The sequence below is a fragment of the Sus scrofa genome, chromosome 15, assembly GCF_000003025.6.
Source record: "Sus scrofa isolate TJ Tabasco breed Duroc chromosome 15, Sscrofa11.1, whole genome shotgun sequence".
In the NCBI taxonomy this organism is placed as follows: Eukaryota; Metazoa; Chordata; class Mammalia; order Artiodactyla; family Suidae; genus Sus; species Sus scrofa.
The window spans coordinates 28,529,609-28,552,272 of NC_010457.5; the positions used below are offsets into that span (position 1 = coordinate 28,529,609).

General features: G+C 36.2%; 1 pseudogene; it reads right to left on the reverse strand.

The window, feature by feature from the left end:
* The window catches only part of LOC100622288, a 184,453-nt pseudogene continuing 162,346 nt past the window's right edge, over positions 558-22,664 (reverse strand).

Genomic DNA, 22,664 nt, shown 5'->3' on the forward strand with positions numbered 1-22,664 from the left:
TTTTGTTTGTACAAAAACAAAAGAAATAAGGCTGCTCTAGTCTAGCTAGCTTGGGAGAACTATGCCAAGCAAGACAATCTCCTCCCAGATGGATTTCTACCTGGGAAGCTGGACCGACCCCAAGGAGTGGCAGCTCCAGCGGAAGAGGGTCAGCGAGGACAAACATCGCTTGCACTGTTCATGGTCTGTGTAGTTATCCAAGTCCACGTAAGATTCAAAGAGAGAGCATCCAGTGAAATCTGTATCTGGGGTTCTGGAAAACTGTTCTCTGCTCCCTCATCTTCAAAGGTTCCGGCCCTTGAATAAAAGCTGAAATTCAGAAGTTAGCATTTTGCTGCCTTCGCTTCTCTCCTGGACTCATAGATGGTGTTATCATCATGGTGCCACTCAGGCCAAAATTTCCTCCTTATCCTCTCATAGCACATGGCCAGATTGATCAGCTCAACCTTTATCAGCCCTTCAGGTCTCATCACAGGTAAGGTTCACATTTCTTGGCCAAGTGTCCAAAAACAGTGGCCTCGAGAGTGGAAAGCTTAGGACCCATGATTCACTTCTTATCACCAGTAGAAATGCTCTTCCACCATCTTGGTCACAGCCCTGAAGATGGCTCTTTCATGAGGACCAAGGCTTTTGTTTAAATGCATTCCTAGTTTCTCTTCCAGAAAGTCAATTATGAATTCTGTTCCAGAAATTTTTCATGATAATATTCAATCCAAGGCATTTTCCCTTTAGCAGAGAGTTTTCCACCAAAATAGTTCTGATAGGGTAAGTCAGCCATCCTTAAATAAGTTTCCATTTTCAGGCAGCATGGAGATAAACTGGGGACACCATTGTTAGGTCTTATAAAAGATGCAAAATAATAGCATCTTTGGAGTCAATCTCTTGATGTTTCTTAATGACCAGGAGTTCGTGGAGCAGATATGCAGCTTCGGCCAGCAAAGCGTTCTGGGTCAAATAAAGGGTTTTCTTCCACCAGGGATGGGAGCCTAGCCCAGACATGATCCCACAGTAATGCTGCAAAGGGAAAGCGATGATGTCCCCATAAAAGGTGAAGGGCTCCTCAGAGCAGGCCCACCAGCTGAAGAAGGACACGCTCTGGTTCCAGCTCAGATGCACCACACATGGCCCACCACCCTCATGGGAAAGGGCTCTCGGGGCCAGGCATGGATTCAGCGGCACGCTAGGGGCACAGGGGGTGGCACCAGAGTGGGTGGTGGAGGAGGCCGGAGGACTCCTCACGCAGGACGCTGGCGGCAGACTTTGCAGGCGGCATCCTGGAGGCTTGGGAGGTAGCAGCCAGCAGCCTCCAACTCCCTTGGCTTTGAAACTTTAACCATCATAATATTTTCAAGATTAGTTCAAATCAGATGAGTAGTAAACTTAAAGTTGTACTCCATACTATCTTCTCAGAATGAATAAGAATTTGAGCTAAATCAAAGAGAGCTGAGCAAGCACGTATCAACACACAATTTCATACTGTGACTTATTTACTTCACAGCTCAGCATAAGTCATCTTGAGTAGTAGAGTGGATAAAAACTGACTTAATAGTCATTCAAGATGACCTGATAGCTTTGAATCTTGCCAGAATCATGAGTCATAGGTAATATTTATTTTCTTTGTTTTTATGGAAAGTAAGAAAATATTATGTGCTTTAGGAAAATAATGGGATAAATATACATTGCCATTACTGTTTAGTTTGAAGTAATTTTAAAGTGAAGTGTTTGCTGTAAAACTTTGAACTCTCTGGAGTTCCTATCCTGGCTCAGTTTTTAACGAACTCAGCTAGCAACCATAAAAACAGATGTTCGATCCTCAGCCTCACTCACTAGGTTAAAGATCTGAAAACCTTGTGGTGAGCTGTGGCATAGATCGCAGACTTGGCTCAGAACCTGCCTTGTTGTGGCTGTGGTGAAGGCTGGCAGCTACAGATCTGATTCGACCCCTGGCCTGGGAAACTCAATATGCCATGGGTGCAACCCTAAAAAGACAAAAGACAAAATAATGATAATGATAATAATAATAATAGTAATAATAATGACCTCTCCACTAGCATCTTTTGATCTTTTAGTTCATAAAATGAATATACAAAAAATTGTACAATCTCAATTACTGTCCAAGGGGAAAGAGCTTCCATAAGTCCATGAGGACCTAATACACTGTTGTTAAGTAAGAGAAGCATTTTACATCTGAGGGACAGATGAGCTGGGTAATAATTTGAAGAAATTCAGGTTGCCAAGTGGAATTTAGATGTTGACTTGAAAGAAGGGACTGATATTATATTTCCAATTAGCAAAATAAATTGTAGTTAAGAATCATCCTCAAAACCTCAGTAAGATATCACTTCATACCTGTCAGAATCATTATCATTAAAAAGAACATAAATGAATATTGGCAAAGACATGGAGAAAAGGGAACCCCCATATACTGTTGGTGGGAATGTAAATTGGTGCAGCCATTGTGGAAAACAGTAGGAAGCTTTCTCAAAAACCAAAAATAGAACTACCATATGACCCAGTAATTCCACTCATGAATATATATCCAAAAGAAGCAAAAACACTACTTTGAAAAGATACATGCACCCCGATGTTCATAGCAGCATTGTTGACAACTGCCAAGATCTGGGCACATATCTAGGTGCCCATCTACAGATGAATGAATAAAGAAGTTGTAGTACATACACACAATGGAATACTACTCAGCCATAAAAAATGGCGTTTTGCCATTTTCAGCACCACAGATAGACTTGGTGGGCATTAAACTAAGTGAAATAAGCCAGGTAGAGAAAGACGTATACTGTATGATATCACATACAAGTAGAATCTGAAAATACAACAACCTAGTGTATTTTAAAAAAAAGAAGTAGACGCAGATATAGAGAACAAACTAGTGTTTACCAGTGGGGAGAGGGAGAAGGGGAGAGTCAATATAGGGGTGGGGAGTAAAAGGTACAAACTAGTAGGTATAAGATGAACTACAAGGATATATTATACAACATGGGGAATATAGCTAGTATTTTATAACTGTAAATGGAGCATAAACTTTAAAAAATCGTGAACCACTATACTATACACCTGTAACTTATACAATTGTACAGCAACTATATTTCAATTAAAAAGAAAGTATCATCCTGTTCAATGGAGTTACTTCAAGGGACCTCCCCTCCCTCTCCCCCACACATGTCAATAGAAGAGGCAAAAGTAAGATCCAATATGTGTATTTGCTGACTTTCCCTCCATTGATTTTTTTTAATTTAATTAAATTTGATTTACAATATTCCATTAATTATTTTGATTCATATTTTTTCACACTGCCTGAGTGTCAATTTTCCCTAAACTTTATTTTTGTAGCATTGACTGAACATTTCTGCTAAGCCTGGAAATTTGAACATGTATGACTCACAGAGGTGAGAGTTGTGAAGTGTTTGAAGGTGCTGTGCTTGGGCTGTGTCTGAGTAGAAAAGACACATAGCTACACATGACCAAACATGTTATTACATAAGGACAAATTTCCTATAGGAAGCCAGGCAGCCACCCAGGACCAGAGCATTTTCAGCAGGTCCCACAGAATCTCCCAGTGATTTGTTGAGGCCCCAGTAAGAACATGCAGATGCTGGCTATCTTGTCCATGCTAAATCAGGAAACCAATTTTCTGTATGGTCTATTTCCTTTTAATATTACCTGCCCATACATATCACAGTTCCAAGATAATTTATATTTACAATCGATATTTCTACTTTACATAGAGCTCTTATTACTAAATTGAACTTACATCATTAGGGTCCCATTCTTATGGGATTGAGGGTCTGAGGAAAAAGTAAAATATTTTCTTCAAGATGTCCTTGAATGTAATGAAAGTTTTCAGCACTCTAGAAAGCAGGATTCTAGAGATCAAAGATGGATAGGGCAATGTGTTACCCAGTGGTTACTCCTCGTTTTAGACTCGGGTTGCTTTATATAGAGACTGTCTTTGCTGAATTTTTATCACTCCTTGGTTTCTCTTGTTAGCACCCCTCCTAACACTTTTCCTTCCAAAACTGTCTTGGTTTAAGGTCTTCATGTGCAAAGAATAGAAAGCCACTCAATGTCGTTTAAGCAAGAAGGGACAATTGATTGGACAGCAGTAGGGTTATCACAGATCATCAAGAGCAGAGTGATTAATGGAGTCTACAAAAACCCAGAAGAAGAAAAGATCGAAGAAACCAGGACTTCTTTCTCTCATTCTCTGAATCTTCCCCTCCTGACCTGATTCAAATAATCTCTTGCCTCTGATTCTCCCTGTACATCTTTTTCCTTCATGGAAAATCAGATACCTCTACACCCCAGTCCAACAAGGCTGCCCCAGCCCCAGGTTATGTAAATATCTAGTCTATGATTTCTGCAGTCTTGCATGCTGCAAAGAAAGTAAAAACAGGCCCCAAATGGAGTCACTGGTACCAAAGCCAAGACTTGCTATCTAACTTAACTGTAGTTAAAACTTTCCTTAGGAATGTAACATTTAAAAAAAAATTTTTATTAAAGTACAATTGATTTACTGTGTTGTACCAATTTCTGCTATAGAGCAAAGTGACTCAGTCATACACAGATTATATATATATATTCTTTTTTTCTTTTTGTCTTTTTTAGGGCCTCACCCATGGCACATGGAGGTTCCCAGTTTAGGGGATCTGATTGGAGCCACAGCTGCCGACCTACATACACCACAGCCTCACAGCAACGCCAAATCCTTAACCCACTGTGCAAGGCCAGGGATCAAACCCGCAAACTCATGGTTCCTAGTTGGATTCGTTAACCACTGAGCCATGACAGGAACTCCATTTTTTAAATATATACATTCTTTTTTAATATTATTTTCCATCATGGTCTATCCCAGGTGAATGGATATAGTCCCCGTGCTATGCAATAGAACCTCATTGTTTACCTATTCTAAATATAATAGTTTGCATCTATGAACCCTAAACTCCAAGTCCATCCCACTTCTTCCCCTCTCCTCCTTGGCAACCACAAGTCTGTTATCTATGTCTGTGAGTCTGTTTCTGTCTTGTAGATAAATTCATTCATACCATACTTTAGATTCCCAAACAAGTGATATCGTGTGGTATTTGTCTTTCTCTTTCTAACTTACTTCACTCAGTATGATAATTTCTAGGTCCCTCTGTGGTGGTGCAAATGGAATTATTTTGTTCTTTTTTGTGGCTGAATAGTATTCCATTGTAAGCACATTTCACATCTTCTTCATCCATTCCTCCCTTGGTGAATATTTAGTTTGTTTCCATGTCTTGGCTATTGTGAATAGTGCTGCTATGAACATAGGGGTGTAGGTATCTTTTTGAATTGTAGTTTTGTTTGGATATATGCCCAGGAGTGGGATTGCTGGATCATATGATAGTTCTATAGTCAGTTTTCTGAAGGACCTCCACACTGTTTAGGAATGTCATCTTAACCTAACATGTGAAAATTTCTGCTGAGCACCAATATGGCCATCTGTCACATGGGCCCTATCCCCCAAAGTAAGATGAGATTACCCATCTAATAAGATCCACTTTTTTCCCAAAAAGGAGGAAAACTAATTTGAAATAATCCTTTCTGTTTATGACTTCTTTGTCCTGCCACAGAGAGTATTTCCCTTTATGAAGCCCTCTGGAACTTCACTTGCTAGGAGAGATGCTGCCTAATTCATTACTTGTTAAATAAAGCCAATTAGATCTTCAAAACTTACTCGGTTGAATTTTGTTTTTAAACAGAGCCAAACTCCCAGGAAAGAGCATCTGATTGGCCTAGTCTGGTTGAATGCTCAGTCATCTGTAAACAGAGATGTATGTGGGTCACAGACCCTGTGAGCCACTGAGTAGGGACTGTGCTGAGACTCAGGTAAGGACAGGTGGCATGCAGGGGGACACAGTAGTGTTTTAACCAACATTTATGAAAAAATAGCATTATCACATTCCATTAACTGCCTATTTATATGTCTTTCCCACAAACTTGTGTTTTGTGAAGTTAGAAATGACAGATTTCATGTTTCAAAGTGGGGTTTCTTCTCATCCTAACACGCTCTTTCAGATCTGCCACCTATAAGCTTAGCTCCTGGAGTTCCCGCTGTGGTGCAATGGTATTGGTGTCCTCTCTGCAGCACCAGGATTGCAGGTTCAATCCTTAGCCTGACGGAATTGGTTCCAGTATCCAGCATTGCTACAGCTACGGCATCGATTGCAACTGCAGCTTGGATCTGATCCCTGGCCGGAGGAACTGTATATGCAGTCGGGCAGCCAAAAACAAAAAGTTTAGTTCCTTCAGTAAGATGGCTTGTGATTAACTTGAAAACATTTTTATTCTATCCCCTACATAATTCTTACCTTATTGATTCTTCTTATCTTCTTCCTAAGTATATTTTCTATTTATTTCTTTTTCGTATTCCACATGTCATGTCCTGGTAGGGACCCTGATCATCTCACATTTGCATAATGAATGGTATAGTATATAACTTCTCTGTCTCAAGAATCTCCCTCTCTAATGCATGGTTTGCTACCAGTGGAAGACAAGCAACTTAGACATTGTGTTGAACAGGTAATTAATGGAAAAATAGCCTTAGAATTAGCCAAAACCAAGAGATATGGGAACTGAGGCTTCAAGAGTTTCCATAAGTCACACAGAGAAACATTATAACAGACATAGAGTCAAAAACATTTGTTCTGATTTCAGAGGAGCCTGTGGAAGGAGCTTGGGAGTTTTGACCAGATGGACAGAATTCTTAGCAGTTACTCCGTTTATTTCTCTGTTTAGAACAAAGCACTTAACAACTCTTCGTAGCTGTTGTTTCTATAAAATTAATATTCTAATACTTACCTTCTAAGATTACTTTGAAGATTGATACTAATGTTAGCATTTCAGCTGGCACTGGATGTTTAATAAATAATTTTATCACTTATCAATTAAATTGAATGGCCTTCTGGTGTTTATTGAATTAATAATCAATACCATTAATTTTTGCAGCATATGATAAACTTGCAAACAATTTTATAGACCTGTACATGAAGCAGGGGAGTTATGCATATCCATTTTACTAGTAAGTCATATACATATCTTGCCTGCTTCATAAGGCTCGTAGATGAAAAGCGTTATCCATAATCTATTACATGGATATCAACAATATTATATTCCCAACTGTACAAAATTTATCAACAGCAGAGTAATGTTTTTTTTTTAATCTTCAAAAATACACGTTAGCAACAGATTAGGCTATGTGATGCAGGGCTAAAAAGCATGAATTTTCAGTCCTGCAAACCCTCCTGTATGATCATGGACACAACTTCTTCAGACTTTAATTTTCTTATCAATAAAATGGGGAATAATAATACCATTTTCCCTGATTTAATGCAAAAATAATACATAAAATTAAGAATACCTAGCAATATAGAAAATATAAAGCAAATCAGGGCTATTTTACAAATGACAGAGAGTTGAAAATGTCAAGTGAATGTCAAATCATTCCCAATTTTATTAAACTTAGACTCAAATATTCTACCATGGAAATTAAAATAGGTTTTGCTCTTCCTTTTGAAATTTCAACATGAACCAGAAAGGCAAGAAAATGTTTGGAATTAATTTTCTATCAGACCTGTAAGATAAGAAGAAAAGTTTTCTGATTTAATTATCTAAATATTATTAGAGATAAATATATTGATACAGGAACTTTACAGGTATATCGTACCATTGCCTAAGGGGTTTTTACAGATGAAAAAAAGAAGGAATTTGGTGCTAAATGAAATCCTGTAACAATCCCATAATTTCCTCAGTTATATCCCCAGACCCTTAGTTGCACTTTGAAAAGCAAAGAGGGAATTGAAAACCATTTTTCTGAATTTCACACAATTATTGTTATCTCTATGCCTGTAGACCCTCTGTTTAATGATTTGAAAATGATGTGGATGACACAGGGTTTTGAATGGAGCTGGACTAGAATTCATCTTAATATTAGCTATTAGGATTTTACTTATAAAATGTCTACTTTACATAAAGTTATAAGGGAAATACTTAACTTAATTCAGACATCAGGCTATCTTCAAATGAATTAAGTTTCACAGCAATTATTTGCAAATGACTTCTAGGTGAACCTCATTTTGATGATTTTCAATGACTTTACCCATGAATATAGCAGAACAAGGCCATGCTTTCAATATTTCCTTTAAATAAGCCACTGTTAACAATATACTATACAAGAAGATATCATTAGATGCCTAACATATTCACAAAACCACCTTTATAGGGCCCTGATTTTACAAGCTATAGTTTAATCTTTAGTAGACGTCTCACATTCTGCATGGCTTTTTTGTCTAACTCATCTACAATCAGTTATTTATTACTATTATTATTTGTCTTTTTAGCACAACACCTTGGCATATGGAAGTTCCCAGGCTAGTGGTCAAATTGCATCTGCAGTAGCCGGCTTATGCTATAGCCACAGCAATGCCAGATCCGAGGTTCATCTGCAACCTACACCACAGCTCATGGCAATGCCAGATCCTTAGCCCACTGAGCAAGACCAGGGATCAAACCCAAGACCACATGGATACTAGTCAGGTTCGTTACCATTGAGCTACCATGGAAACCCCTATGGTGAATTATTTTTTAATGTAAAAAATCTACGTAACTAACCATTTTATAGTGTACAATTTGGCAGCATCAAGTAAATTCACAATGTTGTGCTACTACTACCTGCTTATCATTCTAATATTTTTCATCACCCCCCTCCTCAAATTAAAAAAACTTCATAGGTATGAAGTTCACTGCAGTTCCACCCTCTTCCCAGCCCTTGGCAATCAGCAGTTTGTTTTCTGTCTCTACGAACTTATCCTAGATATTCCATGTAACTGGAATCATACATGATACGACATTTTCTATCTGCCTTCTTTCACTTAGCACAATGTTTTTGAATTTCAATCATTTTGTAACATATATAGTACTTCATTTTCAACTGAATATTTTATTGTATTCCCATATCACAATTTGTTTATCATTTCCTGTTTTGATCTAAATTTGGAAGTTTTCAGCTTTTGGCTCTTGGTAATAATGCTACTGTGAATATTTCTGTATAGGTATTTGAGTACCTGCTTTTATTTCTTTTGGATATATATGTCTGGGAGCAGATTACTGGGTCATATGTAATTCTATGTACAATCTTTTTAAAATAGACTTTTCTTTTTATAGCAGTTTTAGGTGAATAGCAAAATTGAGCAGAAAGAATTGAGAATGTCCATATAAACTCACATGTGCAGAACTTCCATCACTATCAGTATTCTGCACTAGAGTGATGCATTTCTAGAACTGATAAACACTCTCTGACACCTCATTACCACTCCTTGTCTGCAGTTTAAATTAGGGTTCACTCTTGGTATTGTACATTTTCCTATGGTTTTGACAAATATATGACAAGTCATAATATCATACAGAATAATCCATTGTCCTAAAAATCCTCCAGGCTCTTGCTAATCTCTCTTTCGACCCCAATTTTAACTTTTTAAGGAATCACCAAACTGTTTTTCAATATTTGAACCATTTTGAAATTTTACCCCATGGATAATTCAAACAGTTTTAAAACTTTACCTCTTTTATTGAGATTCTTGATTGATTTTGACTTAGTTTTATATAATGGGGTGTCCAGCTCCATCATTTTTCATATTAATGTCCAGTTGTTCTAGCACCATTAAAAGAAGAGATTATTCTTTCCTCATTGAATGTGCTTGGCATCCTCGTCAAAAATTAATTGACCATAAATATGAAGGTTTATTTACTCTTCAATATAGTTTTGATTATTCACCATTGAGTATGTTGTTAGCTGTGGATGTTTTGTAAATTCCCTTTATCATATTTTTATGAGAGTTTTTAATTGTTAAAGAATATTGAATTTTGTCTATTTAAAAATATAGCTCATTTTTATTGATCTTTTCTACTTTCATTTTAATCTCTAATTTTCTTTTTTGTTTTGATTTTTGTTATTGCCTTTGTCATATAACTTTGGGCTTATTTTATCCTCTTTTGAGTTTCTTGAGGTTACTGTAAAGTTAGGTTTTTGAGATCTTTCTTTTTTTTGTTGTATGCATTTTTTACTATAAACTTTCCTCTTAGGACTGCTTTTCCTACATCCCTTAAGTTTTGGTATTAAGTATTTCCATTTTCACTTGTCTCAAGATTTTTTATTTCTCTTTCAATTTTTTTATTAATTATTCACTAGCATGTTGTTTAATTTCCACATATTTGTGAATTTTCCAACTTTTCTTCTTACAATTAGTATTTAGTTTCATATCATTGTATTTCAGAAAAGAAAAGCTTCTTTTTTTAATATATTTTTTTATTTTCCCACTGTACAGCAAGGGGGTCAGGTTATCCTTACATGTATACATTACAATTACATTTTTTCCCCCACCCTTTCTTCTGCTGCAACATGAGTATCTAGACAAAGTTCTCAATGCTATTCAGCAGGATCTCCTTGTAAATCTATTCTAAGTTGTGTCTGATAAGCCCAAGCTCCCGATCCCTCCCACTCCCTCCCCCTCCCATCAGGCAGCCACAAGTCTCTTCTCCAAGTCCATGATTTTCTTTTCTGAGGAGATGTTCATTCGTGCTGGATATTAGATTCCAGTTATAAGTGATATCATATGGTATTTGTCTTTGTCTTTCTGGCTCATTTCACTCGTATGAGATTCTCTAGTTCCATCCATGTTGCTGCAAATGGCATTATGTCATTCTTTTTTATGGCTGAGTAGTATTCCATTGTGTATACATACCACCTCTTCCGAATCCAATCATCTGTCGATGGACATTTGGATTGTTTCCATGTCCTGGCTATTGTGAATAGTGCTGCAATGAACATGCGGGTGCATGTGTCTCTTTTAAGTAGGGTTTTGTCCGGATAGATGCCCAAGAGTGGGATTGCAGGGTCATATGGAAGTTCTATGTATAGATTTCTAAGGTATCTCCAAACTGTTCTCCATAGTGGCTGTACCAGTTTACATTCCCACCAACAGTGCAGGAGGGTTCCAGAAAAGAAAAGCTTCTTAAATGTATTGACTTGTTTTGTGGCCTAATAAATTATCTATCCTGGAAAATGTTCCATGTGCTCTCAAAAAGAATATGTGTTCCATTACTTTGGGACAGACAGTCCTATATGTCTGTTAATTAGACCTGGTCTAATGTGTTGTTTAAGACATATGTTTCTTTCTTGATTTTCTTTGTGAATGGTCTATCCATTGATAAAAGTGGGGTACTAAAGTTCTCTGGTTTTATTATATTGCTGTCTTTTTTTTATTTTTAGTTCTGTTAATTTTTTTAAAATATATTTAAGAACTTCTATGTTGAGTACGTAAGTAGTTACAAATGTCACCTCCTATTGTTGGATTGACCATTAAAATAATATGATAACTCTCCTAGTCTCTTGTACAGTATTTATTTTAAAGTCTATTTCATCTGAAACAAATATGGCTACCTCAATTTTCCTTTGGTTTCCAATTGCATGTAATATCTATTTCTATTCCTTTATGTTCAGTTTGTGTGTGTCCTTACATCTGAGGTGACACTCTTATAGGCAGCATAGAGATGGATCATGTATTTTTTATCCATTGAGCCACTCCATGTCTATAGAGAATTTAGTACATTTATATTTAAATTAATTATTGATAGATATGCACTTATTGCTGTTTTGTTAATTGTTCCTGGCTATTTTATAATTTCTTTGTTTCTTTCTTACTCTCTTGCTCCCCTTCTTTGTGATTTAATGATTTTCTGTAATGGTATGCTTATATTCCTTTTTTTTTTTTCATCTTTTTGCAGCTGTCATAGGCTTTTGCTTTGTGTTTACTATAAAGCTTACATAAAACAACATATATTTATAATAGTCTATTTTAAATGTATAATAACTTAAGTTTGAGTGCATTCTATATCCCTAAAATTTTATTTCCTCATCACGTTTTATGTCTGTGATTTGATAGTTTATATATTTTTTATCTGTGTGCCTATCAAAAATTATTTTACTTATAGTTATTTTTACTACTTTTGTCTTTTAAACTTCATACTGTATTTATAAGTGATTAACTCACCAACTTCACAACTGCAATATGCTGAATTTTACTTTATAATTACCTTTACCAGTAATTTTTTTTAGATTTTTACTTTTATATGTTTTCTCGTTACTAATTAATGTCGTTTCATTTCAACTTAAGGAGCCCCATTTAACATTGATGAACTCTTATTTTTTTCATATCTGCTCAACTTTCTACCTCTTTTTCAATTCTGAGGGGCGCTTTTGCTGTGTGGAGTATTTTGGGGTGGAATTTTTTTTCCTGTCAGCACTTTGAGTATGTAGTTCTACTCACTTTTGACCTGCAAACTTTCTGCTGAAAAAATTTTGATAATATTATGGGTGTTCCTTTGTACACACAAATGACTTTTCTCTTGCTACTTTTAAGATTCTCTCCTTGATTTAACTTTTGACATTTTAATTATAATATGTCTTAGTGTGGGAGTCTTTGAGTTTGAGTTTATCTTGTTTGAAATTGTCTTGACTTCCTGGATAAGAATTATGATTTCTGCCCTCCCCCCCAGGATAGGAACATTTTTAGCCATTATTCTTTTTCTTTCTTTCTTTCTTTTTTTTTTTTTTGTCTTTTTGCCTTTTCTAGGGCCGCTTCCTTCGACATATGGAGGTTCCCAGGCTAGGGGTCGAATTGGAGCTGCAGCCACCAGCCTATGCCACAGCCACAGCAATGTGGGATCCGAGCTGCATCTGTAACCTACACCACAGCTCATGGCAACGCTGGATCCTTAACCCATTGAGCAAAGCCAGGAATCGAACCTGCAACCTCATGGTTCCTAGTCAGATTCGTTAACCACTGAGCCACGACAGGAACTCCTAGCCATTATTCTTTGATTAATTTTCTACTCCTTTTTCCCTTTCTTTTCTTTCTGGGAACCCTATTATAATGTGTTTGTCTGCTTGAGGTTTTCCCATAAGTCCCTTAAGCTACTTTCACTATCTTTTAAAATATATATGTATTTTCTTTTTTGCTGCTCTGATGGGGTAAATTCCGTTGCCCTGTCTTGAGTTCACTGATTCCTGCTTTCTCTTCATATATTTTGTTTTGCATCCCTCTATTATTTTTCCAGTTTTGTTATTGTATTCTTCAGCTCTGTGATTTATATTTGGTACTTCCTTATATTTCCTTTCTTTTTATTAAAACGCTCACTGGGTTCATCCACTGTGCCCCTGAACGCAGGAACATTATTTGAACTCTTTATTTGGCAAATTACTTATCTCCACTTCATTAACTTTTTCTCTGAGGTTTTAGCTTAGTCTTTTGTTTGGAAATAGTCCTCTCTTTCTTCACTTTCCTTGACTTTGTGTGTTGGTTTCTGTGCCTTAGATAAAATAGCCACCTCTTCCAGTCATAAAGAGTGGCCATAGGTAGGAGATGAAACTTATTATTTAACTATGCCCCAGCTCTTGATTGTCGTTCAAGGTTTTGTGATTGTCTTATTGGCCTATTTTACTTTAAGTGGTTCCCCAGGGTTGAGGGTGTGCCCAGATCTGTCAGTATACCCAAGGGGAGGATCTCAATAAATGCCTGGATTCAGGATCATTGGAAGCCAGACTACTAGGCAGTATCATTTAAAGGATGCAAATTTACCTCTATCAGGGGAAAGCAGGGAGATAGGCATTTCTGTCTGCACCCTGTACACTGAGTCATGAAGGGATAATCAATTAAGAATATTTTCTTTTCTTGCTACTGTCTCAGTGAATGCGTGAACGCAACCCCCACTGGCCATCAGAGCAGGCTATGAAGTGATGTGCCTTTTGAATAGCAGCCACAAAAAGCACTGCTAACTTAGGTTACATTAAATTAAATTCTTAGCCTGGAAGCTTTTGAGCCATGCAAGTTGTGAATATAGACTGCAGGTTGATATTTCAAATTTTCAGGCATATTCTAGCCCTCATTCTTTGTCAAAAGATTATATTTTCTACGTTGCTCGCTTGCACCTGGGAATATATTTGGCTCCTTATTTCAATGAGACAAAACTCTTGGGTATCTCCATTTTATGTGAGAGGATTTCCCATTACACATGGCACCTGGTATAAGATCTAGACTTTGTCATCTGTTATCTTTCTCCCTGTGAGTCTATGATGGCCAAAACTCAAGTCTACCTGGTAACTCTATGCCTTAAAGTGAAAGACAACTGCTGAATTCAACTTACTGTTCTGGATTTCTGCCTTCACTAGGTCTTTGTTCTGAAATCTTCTTGCTTAATCTCTGTTCATCTGAATTTTAAGATTTTTTTTTAAATGGCTTCTCCTGGAGTTCCCTTGTGGCTCAGCGGGTTAAGTATCTGGTGTTGTCATTGCAGTGGGTTGGGTTGCTACTGTGGTGTGGATTTGACCCCTGGCCTGGGAACCATGTGCCACAGGCTTGGCAAAAAAAAATAAAGCTTTTCTAGAGTACTATGGAGGTATTTTTAGGAGGAGAATCCTTAATTTTCTAGAAAAAAAGTATTAGGACTAAAAATAAATTTGTTTCCTTAATTCTCAGAAGTACTCTATATTGTTGGACAATGTTATTTATTAATACTTCAATTTTCAAAGCAAGGAAACTTAAACTTATAGAGTTTAAATAATATCATCGCAACTTAATAAGTTGTGGAACTATAATTGCATCTCAAGTTTGTCTGATACAAAAGCCCATTTTTCTTTCCAACACCAACTTTGGTCTGAATATTGCCTTACTAAGTGGCTTACTGTGTAATTCGTAAACTTTTAACTATAAAATTGGAACAGTATCATGCAAGGTAGTTTAATGCTTAAATGAGATAATATAGATCTGACTATATTTGATAATATAGTGAATAATGTACTTGACAACCTGTCACTGGATAATTTCCATAAATAATAGCAGCAAAAGTGTGTTATACATGTATAGCATTTACATGTATGTGTATACATATAATTTAACAGATACTTGTGCTATTGGTTATTAACTATTTGTTGAATTAAACATAATTTAAATTTAAAATACAAATGAAAATATAAATGATGAATGACTTAACCTACAAAATCTTTTATCATAGTAACCGAGTCTATTAAAGATAGAAGCCGTCATTCTGCCTTCACTGTTTCCATGTTTTTCAGGCATTTGGAAAGTCTATTCTGACACAGAGCACAGTTCTAAATGTTTATATTCCTAAGAGCAGTTAAAACCATTTTCCAAACATTTGTGTTATACTTAGAAAGAGTCGTGGTCCAGTGGTCTGAACAATCAAACATTGATGTTAGAGTCTGATCTTGACACTGGCTCCCAGTGCTGCCGCAAGCAAGTCACTTAACCTTGGGTTTCAAGTTTTTCATCTGTAAAATTGGGATAAAAACACCTACCTGCCCCTCAGGAAAAAGTGGAGATTTCTGAAAGTAAATGTTTTAGAAAGTGCTTTGAATGTGAATAAGATACCTGAAATAGAATAAAGGAATCCCTTTCTTTTCCTCTCTATTCCCACTGGTACTCCCTTCTGCAGTTAGGGAATGATGTTTTATAGAATGTGAGATGTTCAAAGGCCGGAAAACAGGTCTATTAAGAAAATTTCTATGTTAATCACAGGCACAGTCCACTTGTTAATTAGGCAGAAAGTTGAGGCGATGTTTTGGATAGAGAACTACACTCTTCATAGAGGGTTTCTTGGGATCAGCTTGCTAGAGATGCTGTACTAATAATTTTACTAGAATGTTCAGAATTTTCTCCTAGGAATATGTTTAACCTGGAAAAATGTCAGGGCATTTTGGAAGTTTGAAAAACTACCATAACAATAAATCTGCTGAAATGGAAGTTTATCTCCAGACTCTTCAGTGAGGGGAAAAAAAAGGGGGGTTTCTATAGCTCATCTGCTTAAGATCATTTGTCATTTCTTAAAACAAGCCCTGGGGAAACAGCATCCCTCTCACATGGTTACATGATGGCATTAATGACTGTCTTGTTTGAACCACAACCAGGGGGAAACTCAGGGAAGTTCTGAGTAAGCAAGCAAGAAGAATGCATTAGACAGAGACGGGGACAAGCACAGTATAACTAAGCCAAGACTTGGACATCATGACTGGGAGAAAAATTTGGGATACAGAAGGAGTTTCATCCTAGGAGAGTTTCCTGATATTGAAGAGGTAGCTCCATAAATCACAACAGCAGGAAGAGAGATGACACCACTAGTATACCCTCTAGAATCTGGAGCTCTGGCGCCACCCTGCCTATAGAAACTGGACACTGCCAGTTATTCTGAGTTACCTCCATGGCTTAGAGTCAGTGCATATTCAGAATGTCCTTGTTTGCAATATTTATCCTTAGATGCCATAATAATCCACTGAACAACAGTAGGGGAGAATATGGGGAAGAGGCCTCAGATCTTCACAAATATTTCATCTTCATCATCCTAACTCCTTTCTGAGCATTTGATTTGAATGCAAATACTCATCAAAACACCCAGGCCATTACCTCCTCCTAACACAGTCTTTCAATGCAATCAGCGAGCACATCGCAATCAAAATGGAAACATCTTTAGGGCATATAAGTTGGTGTAGCCACTATGCAGAACAGTATGGAGGTTCCTTAAAAAACTAAATATAGAACTACTATATGATCTAGGAATTGCACACCTAGGCATCTGGAGAAAATTATAATTCAAAAAATATATGCACCCCAATGTTCATTGCAGCAGTATTTACAATAGCCAAGACATGTAAGCAACCTAAATGTCCATTGACAGAGGATAAAGATATGGTACACATATTCAAGGGAATATTATCCAGCCTTAAAAATAATGCAATATGCCATTTGCAGTGATGTGGATAGACCTAGAAATTATCATATTAAGTGAAGTCAGAAAGAGAAAGACAATATCATATGAAATCGCTAATATGTGGAATCTAATGATAAATAATACAAAAGAACTTACAAGAAGTTCCTATCATGGCTCAGTGGAAATGAACCTGTCTAGTACCCATGAGGATGCAGGTTTGATCCCTGGCCTTGCTCAGTGGGTTAAGGATCCAGCACTACCGTGAGCTGCGGTGTAGTCTTCAGACTCAGCCCAGATCTGGTATTGCTGTGGCTGTGGTGTAGGCCAGCGGCTATAGCTCTGATTCAACGCCTACCATATGTGATGGGTGAGGCCCTAAAAAGACAAAAAAAAAAAAAAAAGAAAAAAAAAAGAAAGAAAGAAAGAAAGAAAGAAAGAAAGAAAGAAAGAAAGAAAGAAAGAAACTTACAAAACAGAAACAGATGCAAAGATTTTGAAACCAAATTTATGTTTACCAAAGGGGAAATGTGGTGGGGGAGGGATAAATTAGGGGGTTGGAATTGACATATACACACTATGGTATATAAAATGGATAGGTAGCAAGGACCTACTATATAGCACAGGGTAACATACTCAATGCTGTGGAACAACCTATAAGGGAAAAGAACCTGAAAAAGAATGGAGATATATATATATATATATATATATATATATATATATATATATAAAAATAACTGATTTACTTTGCTGTACACCTGAAACTAACACAATTTTGTAAGTCAACTATACTCCAATAAAATTTAAAAAAAAATCCATATGCCCTGGCTGCAGTTCCCATCTGTAAGAACTTTATAGAATGGATGCCTACCATTCTTGTGTCTGACTCTGACCTAGGTAGTGAAGCTACTCTATAATAAAGATTTTCCATGAATCCTGAACACAGAGCAGAATGCCAATAGAAGCCCAATACATGTCATCTTTTATTTAGTTCATTGCTAATTGCTTTCTCCTCCCAGTTGATATCTGTTCTTTTACTATTTAGAGAAATATAACCTGTGACATGAAAACATCAGCACGTGCTATACAGACATTCTGAGAATCAAGGTGAGTGATGGGTGTGATCACATAATGCTCGAAATGGTAGGTGTTAGCTAGAGTTAGAAATTGCTGCAATATATGCTACATGTTTGATAGTTTTTATTTTCTCAGCTATATGGCAAAGGCATTGTTGCATATATGTGTGTGTGTGTTTACATGTATGTACTTTTAGATCCTGTTGTGAAGGGACACATAAACACATAATTAAAAGCAGACCACAGCCTCATGGTACCCAAGTCCTTGGTTGGGAAGTCTTTCCCACTACTATTGCAGTCAAGTCCAAGGTCCCAAAGCCTACAGAATTCCTTTTACATGAGCAAAGAAAGTAGCTTCAATCAGTAACGATGTTTACAAGTGATTTAAAGAAAAAGCACAATAGCTACAGTTCATAAAGATCAACTCCAAAAATGATTTTAAAAAAAAATGGGGAGGGAGTGGTCTTGCTTCTTAAAGCAATAATTCAACAAAAAATTGAACAACAAAACACTCTGGGTGGCAGTTCTGCTTTCCTGTCCTGTGTGATTCAGAAGGATGTGGGATAATGGGAGACAATAACATTAATAATGGGAACCTCTATTCTTAGTTTGCACATGGGAGTCATTCCTTGTAGTGAAAGAAAAGAAGAAAACACATACTGATGAGGAGGACTAAAGATAACAGTTCTTCATGATAATATGTCTTATTATAAGTGAATTAATTAACATTCTGCTTCTTTTTTCTATCTGGATGAAATTTGTTGAAACTAATCTACTCTTGAGGACTGGATCCATTTATCACATTTTGACACAACATGAGCCAACACAGAGGGGTAGAAGGCCTTAGATATTGGGAAAATCTCCCAAATAGTGAATCCTTCCTAATAGATTACTAGTTTGAAAGGCTGTCTCCTTGGTTTCATGAAAGTAATATATTGGTCTTATATTTTTACCAAGAAATAATGGTTTCAATTTTTTTGACAGCATATATTGGATATTTGGGGACTGACTGACTTTACTGCCTGTTATGAGAGTGGGTTAGAGTGGTTTAGGGTGTGGGTTTGTTGTGTAGCATTTTAGAGATACAGTGCAGATGTATATAAACCCTATCTCTTAAGCATCTAAGATATGACTGCAATAAATATATTTTATGTATATATAGCAATATGTATTATATTTATACTTTGTATATTTATTTATATATAAATGCATATATAGGTATTATATATTTATATGTTATATATTGCAATATAAGTTATATATAAAATAATATATACAATTACAATATAAATTATATATAAAACTATATATATAATGTACATAAACAATATGTATTATATAAAATATATTTTATATATAAACAATATACTAATCTTACAAGACAGGAAGAAATAAATAACGTCATATTAATCACGAAGGAGGAACAGGAAAGAAAGAAAGATTTCTTGCCTAAAGAGAGAGATGAAAAATTGCGTTTTGCCAACATGTTTGGTGATTAGCGATTATATCATTTCCCATAGGAGATGGAAATTTAAAGCTGAAGAACTTTATGAATTAAACACACAAAAAAAATCCCTTTTGATGCCCGGGTATGGGGCACTCAGGCTGTGGATCCCACCATGGTTATATCCCCTTGCTGTCAACACTTCATGGCCACCTCTTCCTATTGTCAAGTTCAGTCTGAGCCTTAAATTTTATGTTTGGCTCTGACTTGGCTTGTTTTAGGTAAGTTTTTCCCCTTTACAGTCTTGTAATAATCCTATGAAGTCACTGTTGCAGTCATTTTGGAGCTGAAGACCCTCAGGTCAGGGAGCTAAATGTCTCAGTGCTGGGTTACACAGTTAATGAGAGTTGAAAATGGGATTGGAACCAAGGTCTGCTCTTTCCCAGGTACATGCTCTTTGGATCATGGACTCTTTCTCTGAATTGAAAGTCACTCTTGGGTTGGTCAGCATGAACAACAACTGACACTGGAGTTTAAATATCATTTATTCATTTCCCATTGAAGCTATTTTGATGACATAGGCCTGATAAAAAAAAGCACTGCAATGACAACAATTAAGGGAATTGACATAAAAAATGGAGAAACACTTCCTTTCCATGTTTCTACAATTTTACTCCTCATTCTAATATTACTTGCAAAATTGTTTTATAGATGTTTGTATATAAGCATATTTACAACTTGAGTGTTCCACATTCCACTTCATTATAAAAGAGCTAGCCAAGTAATTTCATTCTAATTTCAATGTAAATTCCAAGTATGCAATACAACTGGTTATGATTTTTAAATATATTTATGTATTTGATTTTTCACTGATTGCCACCTTGTAATACTCAGTGATTCTACTGTGGTAAAATAATGTAATTGTATTGTAGAACTACCTTCCTTTGTTAAAATACTTTTTTACATTTTACTATATAAAGTGTATTATTCCATATATATGTGTATATATATATGTGGGGGGTGGGTGTATTTAATGGAGGAAATCATCCTAGTTTGGTTGGCTTACAAATGTCACTTTTAAATAGGTTTTTTCATAAAAACTTATAATTAGGATTTTTTTTGAGGGGTTGGGGGATAAACTAACCCAACTGATCTGAGTTGCTGAGGCGCTCTGCATATTTAGAACCAAACTCAATTGTTGGAGTTGTTCTAATACCCATATCAACACAGGAGCTCAGAACAATCAACTCCTTTTTGAAGTTATCTTGAGTCAGAACAAAAGCAAATGTAAGCAAAAATGGTGGCTGAGACGTGTGTCTAATTTGCCCTCACTCCAGCATTTTGTGTTCATCTTCAAAAATGACAAATACTATGTGTCAAAAACTAACAATAGCCATCATACAAAAAAAAATAAGAAACATAGAAATACATTAAAATCAGAAACTAGATTCTTAATAAACACTGAGTCAATTAGCCAGCTAAGGATGGTGCAGGTGAATAGGACCAGTTTCAAAATTCAACTTCCCTGAGTCTAGTGTGATCACCAATAGTTATTTTCAGGATTGGTAGCAGGACCTACAAAAGCCCTTTCAACCACCACAGCTCTGGGCTGAGGTTTTCCGATGACTTCCACCCAAGGAGTGAATGAATTCAATTTGTGTCAGCAGCCACTTTATAATGGACCCAAAAATGTGAACCCTGAAAATCCAAGATTTCTAGTTACTGTCAGCTCCAATTCTGTTGAGAAATGTCATAAGTGTACTGGTTTTGGTTTTGATCTCTGCTTTAGGGACACATACTCCTTTTATCTCTCAGAATTCCATATGTCTCTGCATTAGTGGTTCTGGAAAATCCACTATATGTTTACTTTTTGTTCCACAAAGGAAGGGATACAATGGTGGCATCCATCTAAACAAACTGGTAAGGTGACTAGGTAAGATTGATGGGTTGGGAGTTTCGGATTGACAAATGCACACTACCATATATGGAATGGCTGGTCAACAGGGACCTGCTTGATAGCGCAAGGAAATCTACCCAATATTCTGTGATAACCTATATGGGAAAAGAACCCGAAAAAGAATGGATGTGTATGTGTATAACTGAATCACTTTGTTGTGGAGCAACAATTATTACAACATTGTCAATCAACTACACTCAATGAAACTTTTAAAAATGGAGAAAAAAAGATTGAACTGTGTGAAATAAATTTTTATGTTTTTGATGTTTCATTTTTTAAGTTGCTTAAATTACATTAGAAATGTAAACAGGATTGGCCTCTTCTTTAACTGTACTGAGAAGTATGTGGAAAAGAAATGGTCACTAATCAAGGGGGGAGCTATGAAGCTCTGAACCTTAGCCCACATGACAAGAGACTGGATGCCTTTGATTATAATTTTGAAAACTGTTAGGAGACTAATGCAATTAGTGTGTTGGGGGCCAGAAGAAACAGTGACTCACACGGTATTTGCTAGAACCGGACATAAATCTTGAGAGAAGAAGAAAAAACTACTTCGTGTTCCACAATTGCTGAACCGTTTAATAAGAAAATTTAGTGAATTTACTATAAAATATTCACTATTAAAATAATGCTAAACAAATTAATAATATGTAAAGGATCACAGAAGTCGCATGTTGTCAAACATTTTGTAGACAGCAATTTTATGCATTCTGTTAATTTTGAACCAATGAAAAATAGTTTTTATTGAATGGTGTAAAGTTATAATTATTTTAAAACTTGTAAATGCTTTTTCTTAACAACTGCAAAGATATAGATTTCATTCAGTGACAGCCAGCCTGACAGAATGGGGATGAGGCTTTGGGAGCAGACTGAAGGAGAAGGGGCAAAATTTCAGTTCTCATACCTTCTAGCTTGTTAGCATTGAGTCCCTTAAAATCTCTTGGTAGTATGATTAATAGTACTTGTAACTCAAGAGTACTGTAAATAAAACAAAGTATTTAAAAATCATCTAATACAATACATGACCCATTGTAAGCACTCAATAAATGTTCATTTTTTTCTTTATGTAAATTAGTCAGGTCTGTGTCATTGGTAAATATTCTGGGTATGTGTATTTAACCAATCTGCGTACAGTAAATTTGATACACAATGAACTCAAAGCAACAAAGGAATTTTCTGTTTCCTTTACAAATGTTACACTTTATGATAAACATGTCTAGGGAGTTCCAGTCGTGGTACAGTGGAAATGAATCTGACTAGGAACCATGAAGCTACAGGTTTGATCCCTAGCCTTGCTCAGTGGGTTAAGGATCCAGCATTACTGAGAGCTGTGGTATAGGTCGCTGATGTGGCTTGGATCTGGCGTGGCTGTGGC